This window comes from Pelmatolapia mariae, linkage group LG18 (assembly GCF_036321145.2).
Source record: "Pelmatolapia mariae isolate MD_Pm_ZW linkage group LG18, Pm_UMD_F_2, whole genome shotgun sequence".
NCBI lineage: Eukaryota > Metazoa > Chordata > Actinopteri > Cichliformes > Cichlidae > Pelmatolapia > Pelmatolapia mariae.
In genome coordinates this window covers 33,996,539-34,022,227 of record NC_086243.1, presented here as the reverse complement: position 1 = coordinate 34,022,227, position 25,689 = coordinate 33,996,539, and the positions used below count along the sequence as shown (strand labels likewise).

Sequence of the window (25,689 nt, the reverse complement as noted above, 5' to 3'; positions counted from 1 at the left end):
ATGGGGTACAACGATAGTGGGTCCATTCTTCATCAATGGAAACCTCAAGGCCACTGGATATTTGAAATTGCTACATGATGATGTGTTTCCCTCTTTATGCACTGAAGCTGGCACGTTCCCTGAGTTTTTCCAGCAAGATGATGCACCACCACATTATGGGTGCCAGGTCCGAGCATTCCTAGATGAACAGTTTCCTGGAAAGTGGATTGGTCGTCTTTGGCCAGTTGAATGGCCCCCAAGGTCTCCCAATCTGACCCCCTTAGACTTTTATCTTTGGGGTCATCTGAAGGCAATTGTCTATGGTGTGAAGATACGAGATGTGCAGCACCTGAAACTACGGATACTGGATGCCTGTGCTGGCATTTCTCCTGCGGTGTTGCCATCAGTGTGTGAAGAGTGGGAGAAGAGGGTTGCATTGACAATCCAACACAATGGGCAGCACATTGAACACATTTTATAAGTGGTCAGAAACTTGTAAATAACTCTTGAAAGAATAAAGTTACGTTGAAACCAAGCACACCATTGTTTTTCTTGTGACATTACCAATAAGTTTGATGTGTCACATGGCCCTCTTCCTATTGAAAAAACAAAAGTTGTATCCAAGATGGCCGACTTCTAAATGGCCACCATGGTCACCACCCATCTTGAGGAGTTTGCCCCCTCACATATACTAATGTGCCACAAACAGGACTTTAATATCACCAACCATTCCCATTTTATTACGGTGTATCCATATAAATGGCCCACCTTGTATTTTGTGCAACTTTTTTGTATTTACAGTTTTGAGGGATAAGCCTCTTAAATTGCTCTAACTAGAATTATATGTTAAAAAAACAAAAACGATTTTCGATTTTTTGTAGTTTATTGCACTTTTTTTTGCAATTTATGTAATTACTATGCACTTAATGCATACACATTATTAAAATATGGGCTATAATGGTTGTATTGATGTATAGCAACTTGAAATGCTCCCAAAAATGGCACTACAGCATGTAAAAATATAATATAAGCTCTGGCAGACTTGGTTCTATGGTAGGTCTTAAATTATTAAAGAAAAAGAAACAGGTTTTTAAAGAGGAGCTGTTTCTTACTTTCAGACAGCCATCAAAGACCTGAAGATCAAGATCCTGAAAGCAAAACAGAGTTACAGAAACTTTCTTGATGGCAAATTTGCTGCAAAAAATTTTGGGTCTGCCTGGACATGTATGAAAACCATAGAAAGGCTTCCAAATCCGCAGAGCAGCAGTCAGATCATTTTAGATGGTTTTAATTCAGACAAAGATTTTGCAAACGCCTTGAATACATATATATATTTTTTTGTTTTAGTTCTTCTGATTTTAGCAACGATATTTTAGAACTGAAACAGAAATTGAAAGACACTCAGCACTTTATGATTGAACTCAGCGACGTCCAAAAGGCCTTCCATACAGTTAATGTGAACAAAAGCCACAGTCCCGATAACATTAGTGGCTGCCTAATTAAAATCTATGCCAAAGAACTCCTATATTCTAGGTTATTTTTAATAAATCCTCGCAAATCCAACATGTGCCCTCTCTTTGGAAAGAAGCTGTCGGGGTTCCTGTCCCTACATCTAGTCATCCAAAAGTTTTTTGGTTTTCTTGTTGTTGTGTTTTTTGTTTTTTGCCTGTTCGGCACTGTAGCAATCAGGATCACTGTCTGAAGGTCATGAAAAATGCCCAACAGATTTATTTTTCCAAGTGGATCATTACGGCTTTGCCATACTGGTCCACTGATTCCTATTATCATTATTTTTTTTTAACTTTAAAGTTATAACAAATAGAACAGACATGAATGGGGACAGGAAAGGCAAAAGACATAAACAAGGGACAAGAGAAGTTCAAGAAAAGGAGAGGGAAAGAACAACAGAGGGGAAGAGGAACAAAGAGAAAAGACACAGAAAATCTACTAGTTCACCTGATGGCAAAAAAGAAGAAAACAAGCACAAACAGAAGGGGGCTCTTATGGGCTCAAATTGTGGTCATAAAAATTTGGTACTAGTGAATCAGTTTTGTATGTGTAAAAATAATTTGTGTGTGCACTTAGCCAAAAAAATACGTGTGAAACTCTGCACTCAAGTTTGAAGTTACAAGTACGAATTTTGACCCTATTTTTCTTCCTTTCATCTGATTGGCCAATGTCATGTCAATCACAAATGTAACTATCCAGTCAGAGAACAGATGGGTTTGGCTATTGGAGGGGTGCTTTATGGAGCTTCAGGTCCTTGAAGGGAATAAATGCCCTTTTACATGCCAGCCCAGCTTTTCCTTCATCACCACGAAGGAAAACAGTCTGTGGTGGTTTTGTGATTTTTCTGTCACAGGTTTACGTGCTTAATACAGGGACCTCCAGAGTCTTTTCAACAGCGCTGCAGACCTCGGGGGGGTGGTGTTGTGGAAATGACAGTCTTCACTAGTGGGGATAGTTACAAAGCTTTCTTCGTTATGAATTAGCATACACGTTTTTATTGAACATTTGAAGAACCAGCAAAAAAACATAACAAAACATAACAAAACAGAAACACAAATCTTTTTTACACAGACACAAATTATTTTTACACATACAAATCTTGATTTACAAGTACAAAATATTTATGACCACGATTGGAGCCCATAGGCTGTGGCATCGTTCCCAGAGGCCCGAGGTCCCAGGGCACTCCACTACCCGGAAGGTTGCCAACCAGTCACCGGGTCCCACCAAGCAGCCGCCAGGGGTTAACCAGTGAGCCAAATCCAAGCACCAGACCCAGGAGAAATTTCCCTTTGCTCTGAAGTGGAGACAAGCGACTTGCAAGACTTCTCTTCATCAATTTATCTTCTGCTTTTAATACAATACAGCTGATTTGTTAAACAAAAGACCTTTAAAACCGTTTGAAATCTGGAAAGAACCTGGTGGGCTGGATTTTAATTTTTTTAACTAATAGGCCACAAAGATTGGGAATAAATGGGGTTTTGTCGGACCCAGTGTTCTCCTCTACAGGTTCTCCTGAAGGGTTTGTGTTATCACCCTAATTATTCATTTTCTATAAAAACGTGACAGAATAGATATGAAAACAGGGCCATTATTAAATATGCAGATGACTCTGTGATTCTCAACTACCTCAATGAGGGTGAAACTAGCCACAGTCCAGTCGGTGATGACTTTGTTCAGTGGTGTGAGGAGTCTCATCTCCAATTGAACATTTCTAAAACAACAGATATGTTATAGATTTTAGGAAACAACAAAATGGGAATGAGGATACTTTAATTAAAGGTCAGAAAATAGAGCAAGTGCAATCATATAAATATCTTGGTACCATAATCAATGAAAAACTGAATATTGATGAGAATTACAAATTGGTTTGCAAAAAGGGTCACCATCACCTTTACTGTCTCAGGAAACTTGCTTATTTCCACATTGGCCAAACAATTTGTATTACCGTTCTTTATTGAGTCTGTTCTATATTTTGTTTGGTGGCATGGTTCGGTCAGACCTCTGCCACAGAGAAAAACTCACTGAATCAGATTGTGAGATGGACCAGTAGTCTGATAGGTGAGTCACAGCCTTGTTTAGCCTCAACTGTTAATAATAGTTCCCATCCTCTAAGGGGTAAATTTTAACTTCTTCCCTCAGAGCGGAGGTTTCTAGTTCCAAAATGCAGGACAAAGTTTTATAAAAACATCTTTGTCCCTGCTCCTGTCACTGAACTCAATCAGAACTGTTTTATTTGATCTCATCATTACCAGCTATGTGTCTGTCAAGTTTCATTAGGTGTGTGTTTTGTGAAGGAATGCAAAATGATATTATTTTTCTATAAAGAAAATTTACCTAGGGGTATAAATAAAGTAAAACTAAACCCTAAAGAGTTTTAGGACTCGTCTCTAACATATGCTTTTTAAAGTCATGAACACATTTTTATTGAACTAAGATCAGAATTGTGATGGTCACTCTACCAACTTTACGTTGTTGCCCTTAAACCATTTTGACACAGTTTCTGAAGTACAACTGTGTGTTTAACCCAAGTGTATTTATAACTTCAAGTTCAGCTCTTGAAGGTCTTCAGCTGCTCATGTTGCAGATCCACTGTGAGCTGAAATTCCAATGAGGTTGTTAGAAAAATCAAAGTGATGTTTCAGATTAGTCAATGAGCTCGATAGTTAATAACTGTGTAAGATGGTGTTATGGTCCCCTGATCCTCTGCTGCCTACCCACCATCTATCTTTCCTCCCTCTGTTTTCTATCTTTGTCTCTCTGTGAGTGTGGCATTTGTGGTGTGTGTGATGTGTGTCAGTGGGGTTTGGCAGTTCTGGTGGTTCCTGCTCCTCCTCGGCTGGAGCACCTGCAGTAACTGATAATCAGTCCAGAACATCAGTTTGGAAGAATTTGACTCCATTTTTGACACAGAGCAGCTTTAATTCTGACATGTTGGATTTTCTCACATGAACTGCTCGCTTCCAGCTCTTTCACACCATTTTTGTTGGACTCTGTTGGACTTGGTTGTTCCAAAGCTCTATTTTTAACAGCAGCCATGGGCGCTTTGTGTTTCTACTGCTGCTGGAGCTGATTGAGGCTTCACTTATCCTGCCCTATGAAGTTCTCCAGAGTGCTTTTAGTTGGGGATTTCAAGATACATGTTGATGATGACTCCGACCTCTTTGCCAGAGGTTTTATCAGTATCATGGATTCTTTTAATTTTACCCGGCATGTGTCAGGCCCCACACATAGCAAAGGACACACACTGGACCTTGTTTTTACTTTGGTTTAAATATGGATTTTTTTTTTTTGTTCTGAGGACATTCTTATTTCGGATCATCACTGTATTCTTTGTAACTTGTTTTTTCACGAGTCGTTGTCTCCTGTTTGCCGAACGATTATTTCGCGCATCATAAATTAAAACAGCAGAGACTTTCTCAGATGCTTTTAATTTTATTCTATCCCCTCAAAACGGTGTTGATTTCTTAACAGAACTATTTAATGGTAAAAATGGTAAATGGCCTGCATTTGTATAGCGCTTTTCTAGTCCATAGGACCCCAAAGCGCTTTACACTACATTCAGTCATTCACCCATTCACACACTGGCGATAGCAAGCTACATTGTAGCCACAGCTGCCCTGGGGCGCACTGACAGAGGCGAGGCTGCCGAACACAGGCGCCACCGGGCCCTCTGACCACCACCAGTAGGCAAACATGGGGTTAGTATCTTGCCCAAGGACATTTGGCATGCAGCCAGGATGCAGCCTGGGATCGAACCACCGACCTTCTGATTAGTGGCTGACCTGCTCTGCCACCTGAGCTACAGCCACCCCCTAATAACCATTGTCTTTCCATTTTAGATCAAATCTATCGGGTTAAAATGACACTAGCTTCTGTTTCCAAATCCTCACCTTGGCTAAATGACAAAATCCGCTGCTTAAAACGTGACTGTCGTAAAGTTGGGTGCTTGTGGGGTAAAACTCATTTAAATGTTCATCTCCTTTACTTTAAGGATCTTTTGGCTTCTTTTAACAATGCAATTAGAGATGTGAGGGCTGCCTATTTTTCTCATTTGGTTGCAAAGTGCAGAGTTAATCCTAAGGTGTTATTTGACACAATTACTGATATTATTGCTTCTGCTCCACCTGCTGCTGCTACTTCTTATGAAAACTGTGAAAAATTTCTTTCAAGAAAAAATGAGTAATGCAAGAAAAAAATTCTCCCCTTCAGCATCTGCATTGTCAGTTCCTTCTCCTGCTCAGCATGTTATCTTAGAAAGCTTTTTACCAGTCTCACTACCAGAGCTGGTAAAAATAGTTCATTCAACGAAAACATCGTCCTGTTCACTCTACATTTTACCTGCATCGTTATTCAAAAATGTCTTCGATTCTATTGGTCTCTGTGTGCTCACCATAATTAACACTTCACTGATATCTGCACTCTAAAAACTAAAACTGACACTTACTTAAAATTTTTGAGGCAACACTTTTACACTTAAAAATATTGAGTAGATTGAAGATGGTGGATGTAGCAGGTGGTGGTGCAGACGTAGCTCCGACTTTCAAACGGTCACGATTAAAACCAGAGACATATAAAACAACTGATGGAAGGGTAATTGTAGAGGATGAACTACTTAATTTCCTTGCTGTAAAAATCAAAACTTTAAGTCAGGATGAAATTGTGTTGTTGGCCACGAACACATTTGAATCCGAGGGGATTGAAGCCTCCAAGAAAGTTTTGTTTGAGCTCTGCCCCACTACCTCACAGCGGTGCGTTGGATATAAAGGACAGCATAAAGACGCCAACAATATTAAACTCTGTCTTAAAGTGCTGAATGAGTGTGGGGAGAATATCCCAAGATTTGTATCTTATCACCTGGATGATTTGCCGCCTGTTACATACTCCAGCATGGATGTGTGTTGTCTACTACGGCGAATGGACCAGCTGTGTGCTGAGGTGGGTGCTTTAAAACATGTAGTTAAACTACAGGCGGATGTCTGCGAGCAAGTTATGACCAATGCTGTGGAGGTCGACCAACTTGTGACTGCCATTGAGTGTTGGTCTGAGGTGCCGGCTGAGCCTGTTACTCTGAATGCTCAGGGGTTGGGGACCGCTTCCCACTTTCCCCTGGGGAAACACGCAGAGGAGCGGTGGGGGAGTCGAAGTAAAGGCGGCCTGCGCGGAAGGCAGGGAGCCAGAGCTTTGGCTGCTTCAAGGACTGGGACAAGCACAGTGTCAGCGTTTTGTCCGGAGATGTTGCTATGTGGTCATGATCGGGCTCCGACGACAGCCTCAGGTCGTAATATGGAAACTACAGCAACAACGGAGGATCTCGTTGAGACAGTGCTTTCTACATGCTCCCCACAATGGAGTAAAGTTGTGAAAAATGGTAAGCCTCATCACAAGCTGGAGAAGGTTAATTCGGGTTCAGGAATGCATGCTGCTACCACTGGACACAATAAGAGGCCTGGACCTGTATCGATTATCGGCACTGGAGCTGTGAGTACAATCAGAACTGTAAAAACTAAATTGGTGAGCGTGTTTGCCACTAAATTTGCCCTGGATGTAGATGCAGAAACTCTTGCTCTGTATTTGAGAGAGAAACTCAAAAGAGATGTGACCTGTCAAAAAATTGCTAGTAAACGTAGCAGGTTCGGCTCTTTCAAGGTTACTGCTGAATGTAATGATGTGGGTGAAATGTACAATCCTGAACTGGTCCGGCGTTTTTATGAACCTCGTAAGCCCAGTACGGTGGTGCCAAGCTCAGTGGATCCAGCAGGGGAGATAACTGCGCCTTCTGGTACCAACATATCAACATGAAGATCTTACAACTGTCGTGGTCTACGTTTGGGACAGAGTGCAAGGGATAAAGCTCGACGGATTGTTGTGGACAGTCTGCTTGCAGAATGTGACATTTTATGCTTGCAGGAGACATGGTTGTCCAAACAGGACCTGGGAAAACTTAACTGTCTAAATGTGTGGGGGAATCAACAACTGATCTCAGCACAGCTATAGTCAGAGGTAAAATACCTGGAGGGGTTGCTGTGCTTTGGGACAAAAAAATAGACCCTGTGATAAAGCCCATTAGACTGAATGTAGACTGGTGTATTGGTATACAATATACACAGAACAATAGTAGTTTTATCATTCTTAATATTTATACTCCGTATAAATCTTGTCAAAATGAGCAAGAATACCTTAGTAGGCTGGCTTTTATTAATGCATTTATTCAAGACAACTATACCTACAGCATATATGTTTTGGGTGATTTTAATGCTGATCTCACAGACAGCAGTTCTCGGTTTGCTAACCACTTAACCCACTTTTGTGAAGTTAACAATCTTATCCTATCTACCAAAGAGTTACTGCCTGCAGATAGCTATGCATACATAAGTGAAGCCTGGCATAGTACATCATGGCTGGACCATTGTATTTGTACAGCTGATGGATATGCAGCTTTAGCAAACATGACTATTAGGTATGAGGTAACTGTGTCAGATCATATACCTTTTGGTTTTACTGTGAACGTGGAACAAATGCCAGTAACAACTGGAAATAATATTGCTAAGATTGCTACCAGTGTAAAATTAGACTGGTCAGCATGTAGTGAAGATGATTTCTTAGCTTATCATAGTAATACCGATATACATCTGAACAACATTTCTTTGCCCAAAGAAGCTATTTTGTGCAAGGATGTCAACTGTAAGAATGCTGTGCATAAACATTTACTCTGCTCCATGTATGATGATATAGTGACTGCTCTGTATGAAAGTGGTACACTGCTTGATAAACAACATAAGCATAAGAAACCTAACATCAGACCTGGCCGGAAAGAACATGTATCCATGTACCATGATGAAGCTCGTATAGCTTATAAATGTTGGGCCATGGCTGGAAGACCTAAACAAGGCCCAGAATTTGAACAGAAAAAATGTGCAAATGCCAGATATAAGTACGCTGTTCGCTTTATAACTAAAAATGAGCAAATGCTGAGAGCAGATTCTTTGGCCAGGAAAATGATGTGTAATAATATGACAGATTATTGGAAAGAGGTCAGGGAGAGGTAAGTGACGGAAGTGACGGACAAGGTAAGCGACTCATGTTGTAACTGACGTCAGACGCCGGAGATTTTGGCGGAAAATTAAAGCGAATGGTAGTTTAGATTTGAATAAATTCCTTTAAGCTTCAGTATAACCAAATACACTTATCAATTGTCTTATAACTAACAACATTTGTCTAAATCATCTCCAACACCCTGGAGAACAACGGGGAGAGTTTAGAGGCTCTCCAAGATTACATTGATCAGTACTTCCAGGATCTCGTGATGAAGAAGGCTCAGAGTGCAGCTTCCCCGGCCAAACCTGACACGCCGTCGTCGAAAAGACTTCGCCCGGCAGATTCCCCCGGCACAACATCGCCAGTCGGCAAAGATATTGTCGACATACTGGAGTCAATCGACCAACTACTGTCCAGTTTCGATGCAAGGCTGTCCTTGGTGGAGATTCTTCACCGGGAATTTAAATCCTTGCGAGAGTCCCTGGAGTTCAGCCAGCAGCAGGTGGAAACGCTCGCTGCTGAAAATGCCACGCTAAGGGAGTCGGTGAAATGTCTCACAGACAATGTTACTCAGCTAAATAGAGAAAATAAAAAAATAAAAGAAACAGTTATTGATCTACAAGCTCGTAGCATGCGTGATAATCTGGTATTTTCTGGTATTCCAGAAGCCGCTGGAGAGGACGCGGAGACCACGGTAAAAAGCTTCATCAAAACCCACCTGAAGCTGCCCGAGGACACGGTGAAGAACATCGTCTTTGATAGGGTGCATCGCCTCGGCCCCATTCGGGCTGCGGCCGGGAGACCACGTCCTATCGTGGCCAAATTCGGCCACTACAAACAAAAGGAACAGGTGAAAAGCCGCGGCAGGGAATTAAAAGGAACGGACTTCAGCGTGAACGACCAGTTCCCCAAAGAGAACCTGGAACGACGCAGGGTCCTGTTCCCAGTCCGACGTAGTTTTATTCAGAAAGGCTCCCGGGCTGTCATCGCTGTGGACCGGCTGTACGTGGACGGACAGCTCCACCGCGACCCCGACATCACTCCGTGGCTGTATTAACTTCACACCAGATAAGAATCCGCTACACCCTTTCCCCACCCACTCACACTAACTTGCATTAACATCTGTTTAACTTACTAGTATCAAATCACATCTTAGGTGTGATTTCATAGCAGAATTAACACCGTCACTCTCCGTCAATGGTTTGATCGGAATGTTTCCGGATTTTTTTCTTCTTCTCGTTTTTTGTTCTCTTTTTTCCCCCTCTTGTTTTTATGCTGCTCACCCTTGTCCTTGGTTTCTTTTTTTCTTTTTTCTTTCTTTCACTGCTTCGATCACCTGCTTCCACACTCATCCACAAACAACATCCTTTATTTGGACACATACGCACAGCACGATCACGCACAGCCATGCGCTCAACGGCAGCACATTTACATCAGACAGCGCACACAGTCGTATAAATATTTAACCAACTCAAAAAACTACAGGCAGATGTTGTCCTTTTACAAGAGACCCACAGACCTCTTAGAGGTTCGAATGAACTTAAAACACCTGAGTTTCCTAATGTGTTCTCAGCTTGTTATAATTCTAGACAAAGGGGAGTAGCAATTTTAATCCATAAAAAAATTAATTTCACAGTACTCGATACAGTTATAGATCCAGAGGGCAGATTCTTAATCATTAAACTATCTATACTTGATAAAAAGCTATGTATTGTAAGTGTATATGGTCCAAATGTTGATGATCCCTCATTCTTTCACGGTTTTTTCAGTGCACTCTCCGAACACTTAGATGGCACACTTGTTCTTGGAGGCGACCTCAACCTTGGACTAAATGAAGAAATGGATAGGCTCAATACAGCAGGAACTCAGCGTAATTGGCAGTCCATAAATATAATCAAACAGTATATGAGCGACTTTGGTCTTTGCGATGCATGGCGCTCCCTTCACCCCACCAGTAAGGAATATACTTTTTTCTCACATGTCCATCACTCCTACTCTCGTCTGGATTATTTTTTGGTCAGCAGCTCACTGCTGAGGGACATTTCAGACACTGAGATTCACCCTATAGCTGTCAGCGATCATGCTCCTGTATCTTTAACACTAATGCACAAGAATAATACTACGCCTAGTAAAAACTGGAGATTTAATACATCACTGCTTAAAGATGAAGACTTTATTAAATATTTTAAAAAAGAGTGGACTTCATATTTAGACTTTAATGACACTCCCGGAACATCAGCTTCTGTTCTATGGGAAGCAGGGAAAGCTGTGATGAGAGGTAAAATAATTTCTTTCTCATCACATAAAAAGAAAAAAGAAAACAAAAATATCCAGGAATTAGAAAAAACCATCAAATCACTAGAAGAAGCCTATGCGTCCGACCAAGATCAGGAAACATTGAACAAAATACGCAAAACAAAACTAGAATTAAATGAGATAATTGATAAAAAAACAAAATTCTTAGTACAAAGACTACGCTTACAAAATTATGAACATGGTAATAAATCCGGTCAATTTCTAGCAAACCAGCTAAAAATAAATAAAGAAAAAACAACTCTATTTGCTGTTCAAGACTCATCTGGGAATACAGTATATGACCCGAAACAAATAAACAACATCTTCAGGGATTTCTATAAAACGTTGTATTCACCACAAATAAACCCATCTAAAAAGGAAATTGATCAGTTTTTAGACAACATAACTCTCCCAAAATTATTAGACTCTCAAGCAATGGCATTGGATTCGCCACTGACACCAGGTGAACTCCAGGAAGCCCTGATAAGTATGCCTAATAATAAGGCTCCAGGTCCAGACGGCTTTCCTGCAGAATTCTACAAAGAATTCTGGACGATTTTAGCCCCAATTTTTTACAGAACGCTGTTGAAAATCAAAGAAAATGGCAGACTCCCATCAAATATGAATTCTGCAAACATTAATCTCCTGCTAAAACCAGGCAAAGACCCTGTATATCCCTCAAGCTATCGTCCAATATCCCTTATAAATGTAGACCTTAAAATAATCTGCAAAGCTCTCTCGAAGAGACTAGAGAAAATAACCCCCCTCTTAATTCATCCTGACCAAACTGGTTTCATAAAAGGTAGGCACTCATCAACAAATACACGTAGATTACTTAATTTGATAGACTACTCATACAGTAAAAACCTTGAAACTACAATATTTTCTTTAGATGCAGAAAAAGCGTTTGACAGAGTTAACTGGAAATTTCTATTTGCAACTTTACACAAATTTGGTTTTGGATCTTCTTTCATCAGCTGGTTAAAAATATTATATAATTCCCCAACAGCTTGTGTCAGAACAAATGACCAGACATCCTCCAGCTTCTGTCTCCTGAGGGGCACCAGGCAGGGATGCCCACTCTCCCCTTCACTGTTTGCAATTTTTATTGAACCACTAGCAGCAGCAATTAGACAGAATTCAGTAATTAAGGGCATAAAATGCAAGAACGTGGAACATAAAATCAGCCTTTATGCGGATGATGTGCTACTCTTTCTCCAAAATTCACAAACCAATATCTCTGGGGTGATTGAATTGATAAACTCTTTTGCAAGAATATCAGATTACTCAATTAACTGGTCAAAATCTACAGTCCTGCCGATTAATTGCTCCTTCCATGATTCTTCTTCTACTCCACTGCAATCGGGAAATATAAAATATTTAGGTATTAATGTTTCTCCCAAGCTTGCAGATCTAACTAAATTAAACTATATCCCACTTTTAAAGAAAGTAGAAGGCGATCTGGCTAGGTGGAAATGTCTACCCATATCACTCATGGGAAGGGTTGCCGCTATAAAAATGATGGTCTTACCAAAAATAAATTATTTATTCTCAATGATCCCAACTAAACCGCCACAAGATTGGTTCAGATCTCTAGATTCATATATGTCCAAATTCCTTTGGAAAAATAAGCCCCCACGTATAAGCTTAAAAACACTACAAAAGACCAAGGATAAAGGAGGATTAGAACTACCTAACTTTCAGCACTACTTCTTAGCCAACAGGCTCCAATTTATCTCAGGATGGCTAAAACATACCCTCTTAGATGAACCTTGGCTAGATGTAGAACAAGCACTTTGCAATAATCTAGAGATTTCAGATCTACCATTTATCAGCTCAAACATTCAACGACATGAATGCTTCAAAAGCGTCAACATTAGCTCCTCTCTGACAGCATGGTGGGAGTTTCTGAAGTTGACAGAGTCTTCATTAATCCCATGCAAACGTACACCTATCTGGAACAACCCTGACATATTACAAAACAATAATATGATAAACTTTTCAGATTGGAGTGGTAAAGGAATCAAATATTTAGAACATATACTAGAAGGAACAGAATTTATTTCATTTGACAGACTAGTTACACAATATGGGATCAACAAGAAAAGATTTTTAGAATATCAACAAATTAAATCCATAGTAAAAAAGAAATTTAAACCGGGTCAAGTTGAACTACAAACACCACCAAGTGTGGTTCAATTTCTTACTCTTAAAACCCCCAAATTACTATCCAAAATATACAGAATGCTTTCTAAAATAGATGAATCAATATCACTCCCTATTGCAAAATGGGAAGCGGATTTATCAGTTAACTTAGACCAAAACTTCTGGTCTCAGATTTGCTTAAAAACCTTTCATCTAATTAGAAATCCCAGTCTTCAATTAATTCAATACAAAATACTACATAGAGTGCACTATACAGGTCATCGGATGTTCAAGATGGGCTTTACGTCTACCAACAACTGCTCACACTGCCAAACCAATTCACTGGACAATTATATCCACGCTCTTTGGTTCTGTCCACCAGTTCAGAAGTTTTGGCGTGAGATATGTGAAGACTTATCGAAGTGTCTGAAATGTAACATTCCAACTTCTCCTTTAGTGTGTTTGTTGGGCAGCTTAGATAATGTCACTACAGAAAAGAATATAGCCCATATGGTTTTCACTGCCCTATGCATAGCCAAGAAAACAGTCCTCATGAACTGGAAAAATAAAAATAATCTTAATTCTAACCAGTATAGAAATTATCTATTAGATTACATTAGTCTTGATACAGCCTCTGCCACCACATCAGATCAATTGCTCTGGGCTCCTTTGATCAGCTCCATCACCTAGTGGGGGTGGGGGGTCATAGTTTGGTCCCACCTTTACTGTTGTGATTGGTGTGGGGGTAGGGACAGGCTTAGGGCGTCGGGGTACACACCGGCTCACTCCTTGGTGGCTGCTTATCGGGGCCTGGAACCTGGGGCTCGCTCGGGCCACTTCGGGGGTGGGGTGCCCTCGGCCTCTCGGCCTGAGGCTCGGTCACTCAGGCACAGCTGGCTGCCGGCGGAGCTCACGGGCACGTCACTGCAACCCCCCCTGGCTTCTGCTCCGCGGCTGCTGAGTGATCCCTCATCTGGGACTCTCCTCAGCTCTTTCTGGGACAGTGGCGCGGCTGCCCCTCTGTTGGTCTTCCTTGGTCTCTTGTGTTCTGGGGGCCTCTGGATGTCTGGAGTTTTGATCTCCTCCATACCTGCTTCATGCCCTGGAGGATGGGACTGTGGCCCCCCACACCCTCTAGCAGATCATTACATTAAGGAACCTTTTAAATACAAGCGCGCTCATGCTCACAGGTGTACACACAGGTGATCACACACACAAACTACATCCTTTTTGGCTCCTACCTCAAAGCACACTGTGCGCTGTCGATCTTACGTGCTGCACAATAATGTTTAATATTAAGTATGTAGTGTTATATTCCCATATATCATTGTGATGTTGTTTATTCTATTACTCTCGTTTTCTTCTGCTTGTTTTCTTTTTTTCTTTCTCAACAGGTGATCCAGGTGATCGATATATGTATTTTTTGTCTGCTTATTTTGTTGGTTTTTGTTTTTTGCCCTTTATCCCCGTCCCTCTTCTCCGCTGTTTTTTTTTTGTTTTGTTTTGTTTTTTCCCCCCTCTTTCTTTCTCCCTTTTCTTTTCCCCTGTCCCGTATCTAGCAAGTAAAAATAAATAAATAAAATAAAATAAACAATAAAAGGTAAATCAAATGGACCATTACGGCAAGGCTGGGATGGTCCATTTGGTAAAGTAAATCCGTTGGGCATCTTTCTTCGCCTTTAGACAATAATTCTGATGGCAAAAGAACCAAACGGGACAGGTTTAAAAAAAAAAAAAAAAAAAAAAGAACATGTATCCATGTACCATGATGAAGCTCGTATAGCTTATAAATGTTGGGCCATGGCTGGAAGACCTAAACAAGGCCCAGAATTTGAACAGAAAAAATGTGCGAATGCCAGATATGAGTACGCTGTTCGCTTTATAACTAAAAATGAGCAAATGCTGAGAGCAGATTCTTTGGCCAGGAAAATGATGTGTAATAATATGACAGATTTTTGGAAAGAGGTGAAAGCTCTTAATAACTGTAAACCATCTCTACCATCAACTGTTGAAGGTGTTTCTGGGGCAGATAACATTGCTGCATTATGGAAACAGCATTACAGTGCGTTGTTTAACTGTATAAAAAGTGAACCATATGAGGACAATTTTGACATGAGTAATGACACAATAAGTGTAAGGACACATGAAGTATATGAAGCCATTCATAGGTTGTCTGATAATAAATCCTCTGGTTTGGATTACATCACTGCAGAAAGAATCTTGTTTGACAGAGTTAGTGTGTTCATCTCTTCTCTGGATAATCAGTTTGGCTCCAAACCAAAGCACGGCACTGACATGTGCATATATGCACTCAAGGAAATAGTTTGTATAGGGCTAAAAATTCATCTGTCCTCATGTGTTTCATTGATGCCTCTAAGGCTCTTGATCGAGTGAACCACAGAAAACTTTTTGATAAATTGAAGAGACGGGGAGTTCCTCAATACATCGTGAGGATTCTCTCTTACTGGTACAGCATTGTAGCCACAGCTGCCCCGGGGCGCACTGACAGAGGCAAGACTGCAGGACACTGGCGCCACCAGTAGGCAGTAGGCAACCAGTAGGCGACCGAGACTGTCGGTGCCGGGGCTCAAACTGGCAACCTTCGAACTGCCAACTCTTGAGCCACGATCGCCTGCTAACATTCAAATATGAATGTTATTGTATTTCACTGGTAGTCTAAGTCTAAAAAACTAAACAAACTAATATGTAGTTGTGTGTTTCACAATACATGTATGAAAAATTACCACATCTTAACATTTTTCCAAATGAAAATTTAATTTTCATAAAAACGGCAATAACTCGCAATAAACAAAAAACCCTCCTGCTCCTGGCAAAAAACAAAAAAAATAAAATAAACAAGCACTAAACGGACAGGAGCCTTTTCCCTTTTAGCTCAAAGCCTTACATACTTGAGGGATAAATGGCAAACCAGGAAAGCAAACACAAAAGCTCAGAGTATATAAAAAACAAAATGAACAAAACAATGAAAAAGGCTCATTGTACTCAATTACTCTACGTTATCGTGTTTTACTTACACTTTTAAGTTGTAGTTGCCGACAATAAATAATATTGATTTGAATAACTAATGATTTTAGTCCAAGATACTGTTAAGGTTCAGATATTGAGGAGGAATCCAAAATAACCACCACTGATCCGGCCGTGTGCAATTAGACGACATTTTAATGAATACACGCAGCGTGGAGCCAACACTGTACAGATTCAGTGTTGAACTCCCTTACAATAGTCAGAACCCAATATTTATAGGGGTGAAACAGTACAGCCCCCCTTTCTGTTGCCAGGCAGAACCCAAAACCACAATGACTTTTGACATAGTTTAAAAAGAACATCGTCGCGTCTCCATCCAGGTGCCTTCCTGTTGTCCCCGGACGCTCGCCTTCGCTGTCGCTTGTCTCTGGAACATCCTGCACCTGCTTCTTCATCAAACAGTCACATATGCACGCACAATTTTGCAGTTGCAAGCAAAACATAATTAACTTTTACCTATATAACTGAGTCTATCTACGATGTGTGTGTATGTGGGTGTATGTGTGTGTCAGCTTCTGCTTGCACTTAGACTCTGGTTTCAGTTTCGCTTCTGCAGAAGCATACTCTGCACAAGCCTGTGTCTCCTGTCAAGACCGTGTAGGCCTAAAGTTAGACCTTCTCTTCTATAAAATAATGTGGCCAGGAAGTACGTATTCAGATTATAAATTTAAATCTCAATAATTCCCCCTTTTTGTGTTTCCCTAGAAACACAACACAATTCCTAGTTTTCACCCTATCTGTCCCCTTAAAGGGTTGTATGTTTTCAATATTTCCTCATTATTTTGTCATAATTACTTCTATCCACAACAAATAAATCAAACAAATAAGCTGTGACCGGTCCTAAATCTACTTCCTTCACCCCCTTTTCACCCAGTTTAGTTTTCTTTCAATCCTACTTTAAACTCTTCCTGATTTTTGTTCATATATAGTCTTAAACAGCACTTATTTTAATCTACAACATTCTAACAGTCTTAAAGCACTGCTTTCACGCCCCCGCATATATTTCCTGCTGCTCCCCTTATCTGATCATCAACATCCTGTACTGTCGCAGCGGCATGTAACTCTCATCTAAAATCACCTTTCACAAGAAAAATCATCATAAACTCCTATTTTACTAAATGATTGAAGAAAAAACAACCATTCTAATCAGCCAAGTGTAAGCATATACTTAATTACTCATCCTAGCTAAAAGCTCCCTAAAAACAAGTTCTATATGTTAACCCTAACTTCATTTTAAACTCACATTTCCTGTGTTATTCCGGTTCTTGATATAACATTTTATTTCACTTTACTGCCCTTAATGTAAGGGTACATTCTAATTTATACTTTATCAGACTTAACCAAAATATATAAGCTTTCCCCATTTACGTCTGTTTTAAAACAAAAAACTTGGTCACTTCACCAAGCATTTGTTATTCTGTAACTGCATTTTATATAATAAGACTAATTTAGAGCTGCATGTGTTATCGCAATATTTTACATGTCACACAGTTTAGTTACAAGCAAAACTCCTATTCAAACAGAGGCTAAATGGATTTGAGGCCTTTGGCCTGGAATCAATACTGTCATGTGTGGTTATGGACTCTATATGTCTGTAAGCGTGTGCGGCCTTCCATGCTCTGTCATCTTGCACAATAAATTGCTTGGACATCGCGCCAAACAAAGCTTCTGACCTTCAGTTATTGACTTGAGCAACATTTCTTTAATAAGCACAAAATGCAATGTGTATGAAATCATTTCTATGTATGTAATCTTCAATGCTATTCCTTTGGGTCAGTGACACTTTTAACATCCTCATAAAAAGCTCTCCTCTACCCTAGAAATAAATCTATTTAATATCTGTTTCTAAAGCCTACATTATAACAGCTTATTCTACAAATAAAAATAAATCAAACATTTTCTACTCCCAAAATCTTCACTAGTTTTCCCCAAATTATCTAAGCCTATCTTTTATTCCCACAGTTTCCCTTTAAATTTGGTGTACAATTTCTCATGGACACCATTTATCTTCTGAACAGAATTCAGTTCATTTTACTCCTTTAACTTAGACATGAAAATAACAATTCCTGCCTCAGTTTTACCATATCTAAATTATCACAAAAAACCCCATAATTATAAACTCATCCTAAAACCCATTTCAAATTAAATCCCCCTTTTTATTTGGACTTCACATGTGTGTCCAAATAAAACTCAAAATGTGTCACCTGGGCTTAAGAAATTAAAGGGAAAAAAGGTTAGTCATATCATCTCTCTAAACACTCAAACACTACAGCCATCCTCCTCCCAGTTATTTTGCCCTAAAAACCTGTGTTTAAGGAATAAAATCAATCTAATCATTATGTCAAATCTTCTCAAACTCCTTGCTCCATGCAAAGTCTGGATCCTTGGAACTTCCTGGAAACAAAAACCTGTACTTTACATTTCATAACCAACTCTCCCCCTTTATGATCCAATCTGTGTTACAAGAAAGAAACCCCAAAACAGCACAATCATCAAACAAATAGATTATAAAAAATAGCAGCAGAAATATCAGCAAAATACGAATCTAACCCCAGTCAGTAAAACAGAAATTCCCTCAAAGCAACTCAAAAGTCAGCATCCCCCAAATTAAGTCTCCCCCTTGTCCTGCTTATGACAAAAGCAAAACCAAACATCCCATTTCTCTTCCTGGCATGGTAAGCTGTTTGTCCACATTCATTCATCCCCTCTTTGGTCCAGTCACTCACATTCACTCACACGCATTCACACATGATGTTTGCTGATATCGAGCCTCCAAATAATCAGATACTCCACATCAGCAAAATGAGCTCAATCATTTGTTTTATTTCGTTTTCCTTTTTAGGAAAATAATCCTTTAGGCTTTTGTCTGGATTGAATCGCTACAATCCTTTTAGACAGAGACTCACAGCCAATCAGGTCCCCACGATGGACTCCTCTTCAGCCAATTACAATCTGAAAAGCCCACCTTACATTTTGTTCTCCCGAGAATTTTGTCAGCGCTGCTCACCCTCTTCCAGGCCTGCTTCAGAACAAAAATGAGAAAAAGAGAGCTGCTTATTAGCTCATCAAAGTACAAAACAAAATCACCTGACAGGTTTTTTCTAAGTGCACTACTACAAAAACTATGGGCCCTTTTCGACATGTCCATGTTTATTAAAACTCCTTCTATTAAAATAAAAACAGCAACCTCACAAATCTTAACCAATCCCAAATGTCACCCGTTCAACACACCAAAAACCCCGTCAAAAGCTGCACCGTTTTCCATACAACGTCTCCCTAGACACTTCACCATACTTAGATTCAGCATAAGATATACACCCATTACAACAACGTATCATCACTACATTATAAATTTCCTGTCCAAATCTGCATCTCTGAACAGACCTGACCACTGTAATCAATTATCCTGTTACTTTTCCCTTATATATTTCGCCCAATAATCCTCAACCGCCACCGCTCTCTCTCGAACTGAAAGCCTCCGAGACACAGACACAGGAAGTGTCTTTGTCACTCACTCACTCCAGCTAATTTGCATAGTGACTCACAGCTCAACAGCCAACTTCACAAGAAAAATGCATGTTTAAACCTTATCAAATCATTCAATTATTTTCATTTTCTTTCTATACTAATCCCTTGCTTTGATCATTCAGTGCAAAAGCACTCCTGACTCACTCTTATAAAAACTACTTTAATCACTGTTCTGTTTGTTTTTCCATAACTCACTCCCTTGTCATACAGCTTCTTTTGAGTCAACTTCAAGCTTTAATCTATCTTATTAAACATTCACACCATTCTATCACTCATACAATTAGCAAGCTGATTTAATTGCATGTGTTTGTGTCCTTTAGCCAAGTTTAATCACTATCTTTGCATTACTCTTCACAAGCTTGTCTCTATCTTCTTAAGGTTAGTGCATTTTCTGTTTGTGTGGGTCATTTTGTATGTGTTGCTTTTCCAGTGATTCAGACTCCTTCACAATTCTCCAGTTAAACAGTCAGTTTTCTCCTTCCCCAAATTACTAGCCCAAACTTTTCGATTTCCCACCTTAAATAACAGCCCTCCTGGTCTTCAGCCAGGAGTTAGGGCTTGCTTTCAGGTTCCTGGACACATCATGCTGTGAACAATTCAACCAGAAACTTGCCTTAACATATCCATTGATGTTAACCTATAATTTCTTCCGACCGCTGCTGTGGAGAATTGGTCCAGGTCTGCTTTGCTCCTGAAAATAACAAAACTGAGACATGTTCATTATTATCACGGGTACCTAAACGACCCATTTCTCTTCCTCTAGTCAGAAATACCAACTTATGCCATGTATGTAAGCGTGTTCTTCCTTGCGTTATGGGGTCATGTAAATGCAGTGTAAGCTGTTTCTTCATTGCATCTTAAATTGTAATCAGCTTTACTTAATGCGTCTTTCCTCTGAGTTCTAGATTCAAACTATCTCACTTCTGCTTCTCTCCAAAAATAATTTCACATGTAACAATTTGTGCATGTGTGTTTTCTATTCATTAATGTAGTTGTCAGTTATTTACTTTCATTATTTTTACCTTTTCTATTGTTTACCTGTTTGTTGTGACGTGGTGGACCTCCCTAAACCATCACAAGTCCAGCCTTCAATTTCAACCCAATCATATCCTATATACTCGCAGTCAAACTTGTCCTGCTTCACCTGACACCGGTCCCTCTCTTCACAGTGTCCTGTCCGGCCTTCAAAGCTCCAACAAACACAGTCTGTTTCTTCTCTGTTTTGATGTTTCAGTATTCTTCTTTTAAGTTGAGTTCCAGTCTGGCAAAATATCACATTTAGTGCCTTCGACTCAGTGCCCCCCAGTCCAGTCACACTGCTCTTTACCAGCAACTGGGCATATTGCATCACGTGCTTTCATTCATACTGCTGGACTCCTCAGTCGTCGTCAGTGTTAATGCTTTCACTTGCACTGCCTTTTGGCTGCAGTCAATTCTTCCATGATGTTCTGTCGGTCTTCCTCAGGAGATTAACTGTCCTTTAAGCTTCTTCTCAGAGTCCGGACAAAGTGACAGGTGAAGCTATCAACTTTTAGCCAAAAAACTGGCCTGTTTTCCCAATTGTGTTGATCTATGCTTTTGCTGCTGTACTCAGGGTTCCAGGTTGAAAAAAGTCCACCTGTATTAACACACTAAAGCATACAATTAATATCCTTTTCATTTCTTTTCTCTTCTGTCCTTTCTCCACCCAGAGTTTAACTCGTCTCTCTCTCTGGGTTCTCTCTTCACACACTCCGTTCCTTTTATGGGCATGCAGCCCCGGTTACACACACACAGACACACAGAGCCATATTTCCTGTTTCTTCAGACTAATCTAACTCTTTTGTTTTTCATCGTATTTATAGTCTACAGACCCTCTTTAATTCTACTAAATCTTAATCTGAAATACACCTTTATTTCCTGCACACTTTTAAATATTCTAACCTCTTTCAGACATCATGAATCGTCTCACACACACTGCCTTTTCTCTCAAACTTCCACTTTTTCACTCACTCTACTATCAACCTCCTGAGTGTTATTATTACCTATTTACTTATTTTATACAAATCACGCACAGTCACTCAAATACTTACATCATTCACACAGTTAAAATCACTCAAAATACACTCTCCTAGGAGTATTTTAGACATGCTTTTCATAATCATAAAAGCAAGTCAAAGAAAAACAATTTAAACCTCTAATCATTCTCACAGCACACACATAACTGAAAAAATAAAACACACCAGCATTTGTGGCTCAAGATAGGTTACTACTTTAAAATAATATATTGGTCTTAGGTACTGTACAATGCACTCAATCTATATATATCTATCGAAAGTCAGTCAACTCCTATACATCTACAGTAATCAATTCACACTCTATTTATACAATTCTAGTGAGCAAAACCAGCATCTCAGTCACAGGCATTTAGCAAAATTTACAGACAATAGTTATAAAGCTCAATCACACTCTAAACTGAAAGCAACACTCTCCATGCGCGTCACCGCTCCTCATTTGCATTCTCACACACACACCATCAGTGCACATCCGGCAGTGCACTGCTGACACAGAGATTCCTCTCAAACAAAGATCTCATAGTTTATATTACAGAGACGTCTTATAATTACAACTGCACAGATTTTAGGCCTTGTAGTTCCTACATAATTTAGATGAATTTATCCTAACGGTCCAACCGATAAAGCCTCTGCTTTTTTGCGACCAATTCACCAGGCCAGACTCGAACTGCTCTGTCCAGATTTCTAACCCTAACTTAATTTACCAGTAGCCAAACAAGCGCAGATAGGAGACTCAAACTCCTAGCAGTTTTGAAGGTTCCCCAGACCTTCCCGGCTGTCGGCCGTACTAACCCTAATCCTCCAGTTAGGTGAAGGATAAACGTCTTTATCCAGCAGGGAGCGTTACCTCCGAGAAAATGCGCTTCTTAACAGACGCCGCTGTCGTCCTAGAACAATTTAGAGTAATTTGAACAACAATCTATAAATCCGAACCAGAATTAAGATTGAGGACAATCCCCAACAATTTCGGAGATTCCCCAGTACTCCTCGGATGTTGCCCGAAACTATCCCTAGTCGCCGCTAGGTGAAGGATAAATTTCTCTATCCAGCAGGGAGCGTCACCTCCGAGAAACTTCTTCAGGATTGTATGACCAATGGGACTCTAACCCACACAATGACCAAATTCCCTACTTTCTACGTGAGACTCGAACTCACTTTAACTCTTTTCCTTTTCCTTTATTCTCTTTAACTCAGTACTGTCACTCTATCACTTTCATTTCTTTATCATTACTTCAACTTCAGTTTCCATGAGATTTTCACCAAAATCAAAACAGACATTCACCAGTAATTTCAGTGATTAGGCTTTAATTTGACATGCCCAATGTGACACCTTTTGGAAATATATTTCAACAGGCAGTGTCTTGCCTTTAAATGCCCCGGGGAATGCCTCCTCACTTTCACCACTGACTAACGTCTGCCCGTCTAATCACCACGGACCCCGGATCTCTCCGTCTACACCTCCAAAATTCCCCTCTCACCGGACGAAGCCCCCAAATGTTAAGGTTCAGATATTGAGGAGGAATCCAAAATAACCACCACTGATCCGGCCGTGTGCAATTAGACGACATTTTAATGAATACACGCAGCGTGGAGCCAACACTGTACAGATTCAGTGTTGAACTCTCTTACAATAGTCAGAACCCAATATTTATAGGGGTGAAACAGTACAGCCCCCCTTTCTGTTGCCAGGCAGAAACCAAAACCACAATGACTTTTAACATAGTTTAAAAAGAACATCGTCGCGTCTCCATCCAGGTGCCTTCCTGTTGTCCCCGGACGCTCGCCTTCGCTGTCGCTTGTCTCTGGAACATCCTGCACCTGCTTCTTCATCACACAGTCACATATGCACGCACAATTTTTGCAGTTGCAAGCAAAACATAATTAACTTTTACCTATATAACTGAGTCTATCTACGATGTGTGTGTATGTGGGTGTATGTGTGTGTCAGCTTCTGCTTGCACTTAGACTCTGGTTTCAGTTTCGCTTCTGCAGAAGCATACTCTGCACAAGCCTGTGTCTCCTGTCAAGATCGTGTAGGCCTAAAGTTAGACCTTCTCTTCTATAAAATAATGTGGCCAGGAAGTACGTATTCAGATTATAAATTTAAATCTCAATAATACCTATGAGTATAGATACCTATTTCTCAAATATTTTGATTCAATTTTAAACAAAAATATTAAGTATATGCAAAGAAGGTATTCTGTGGACCACATACTGATTTTTTTGTCTGAGATAAATGTAAATAAATACCTTAATTTAACACAAACACATACATTTTAGACATTTATTTCAACTTATCAAACTCAAATAATTACTAAAAGGATATTCATAGATTTTATGAGGCTCATCTAACTTATATTTATAGTGATATTTACTAAGCCTCTGAATTACTTTTTAGAGCAGGGGTAGGCAACGTCAGGCCTCGAGTGCCGGTGTCCTGCAGGTTTTAGATCTCACCCTGGGCCAACACACCTGAATCAAATGATTAGTTCATTACCAGCCCCCTGGAGAACTTCAAGACATGTTGAGGAGGTAATTTAGAAATTTGAATCAGCTGTGTTTGATCAAGGACACATCTAAAACCTGCAGGACACCGGCACTCGAGGCCTGACGTTGCCTACCCCTGCTCTAAAAAGTAATTCAGAGGCTTAGTAAATATCACTATAAATATAAGTTAGATGAGCCTCATAAAATCTATGAATATCCTTTTAGTAATTATTTGAGTTTGATAAGTTGAAATAAATGTCTAAAATGTATGTGTTTGTGTTAAATTAAGGTATTTATTTACATTTATCTCAGACAAAAAAATCAGTATGTGGTCCACAGAATACCTTCTTTGCATATACTTAATATTTTTGTTTAAAATTGAATCAAAATATTTGAGAAATAGGTATCTATACTCATAGGTATTATTGAGATTTAAATTTATAATCTGAATACGTACTTCCTGGCCACATTATTTTATAGAAGAGAAGGTCTAACTTTAGGCCTACACGGTCTTGACAGGAGACACAGGCTTGTGCAGAGTATGCTTCTGCAGAAGCGAAACTGAAACCAGAGTCTAAGTGCAAGCAGAAGCTGACACACACATACACCCACATACACACACATCGTAGATAGACTCAGTTATATAGGTAAAAGTTAATTATGTTTTGCTTGCAACTGCAAAAATTGTGCGTGCATATGTGACTGTGTGATGAAGAAGCAGGTGCAGGATGTTCCAGAGACAAGCGACAGCGAAGGCGAGCGTCCGGGGACAACAGGAAGGCACCTGGATGGAGACGCGACGATGTTCTTTTTAAACTATGTCAAAAGTCATTGTGGTTTTGGTTTCTGCCTGGCAACAGAAAGGGGGGCTGTACTGTTTCACCCCTATAAATATTGGGTTCTGACTATTGTAAGAGAGTTCAACACTGAATCTGTACAGTGTTGGCTCCACGCTGCGTGTATTCATTAAAATGTCGTCTAATTGCACACGGCCGGATCAGTGGTGGTTATTTTGGATTCCTCCTCAATATCTGAACCTTAACATTTGGGGGCTTCGTCCGGTGAGAGGGGAATTTTGGAGGTGTAGACGGAGAGATCCGGGGTCCGTGGTGATTAGACGGGCAGACGTTAGTCAGTGGTGAAAGTGAGGAGGCATTCCCCGGGGCATTTAAAGGCAAGACACTGCCTTTTGAAATATATTTCCAAAAGGTGTCACATTGGGCATGTCAAATTAAAGCCTAATCACTGAAATTACTGGTGAATGTCTGTTTTGATTTTGGTGAAAATCTCATGGAAACTGAAGTTGAAGTAATGATAAAGAAATGAAAGTGATAGAGTGACAGTACTGAGTTAAAGAGAATAAAGGAAAAGGAAAAGAGTTAAAGTGAGTTCGAGTCTCACGTAGAAAGTAGGGAATTTGGTCATTGTGTGGGTTAGAGTCCCATTGGTCATACAATCCTGAAGAAGTTTCTCGGAGGTGACGCTCCCTGCTGGATAGAGAAATTTATCCTTCACCTAGCGGCGACTAGGGATAGTTTCGGGCAACATCCGAGGAGTACTGGGGAATCTCCGAAATTGTTGGGGATTGTCCTCAATCTTAATTCTGGTT

At 40.1% G+C, this 25,689-nt stretch overlaps 1 pseudogene; it reads left to right on the top strand.

Moving 5' to 3' along the window:
- The window catches only part of LOC134617649 (immunoglobulin kappa light chain-like), a 59,408-nt pseudogene that overhangs the window by 21,645 nt on the left and 12,074 nt on the right, over positions 1 to 25,689 (top strand).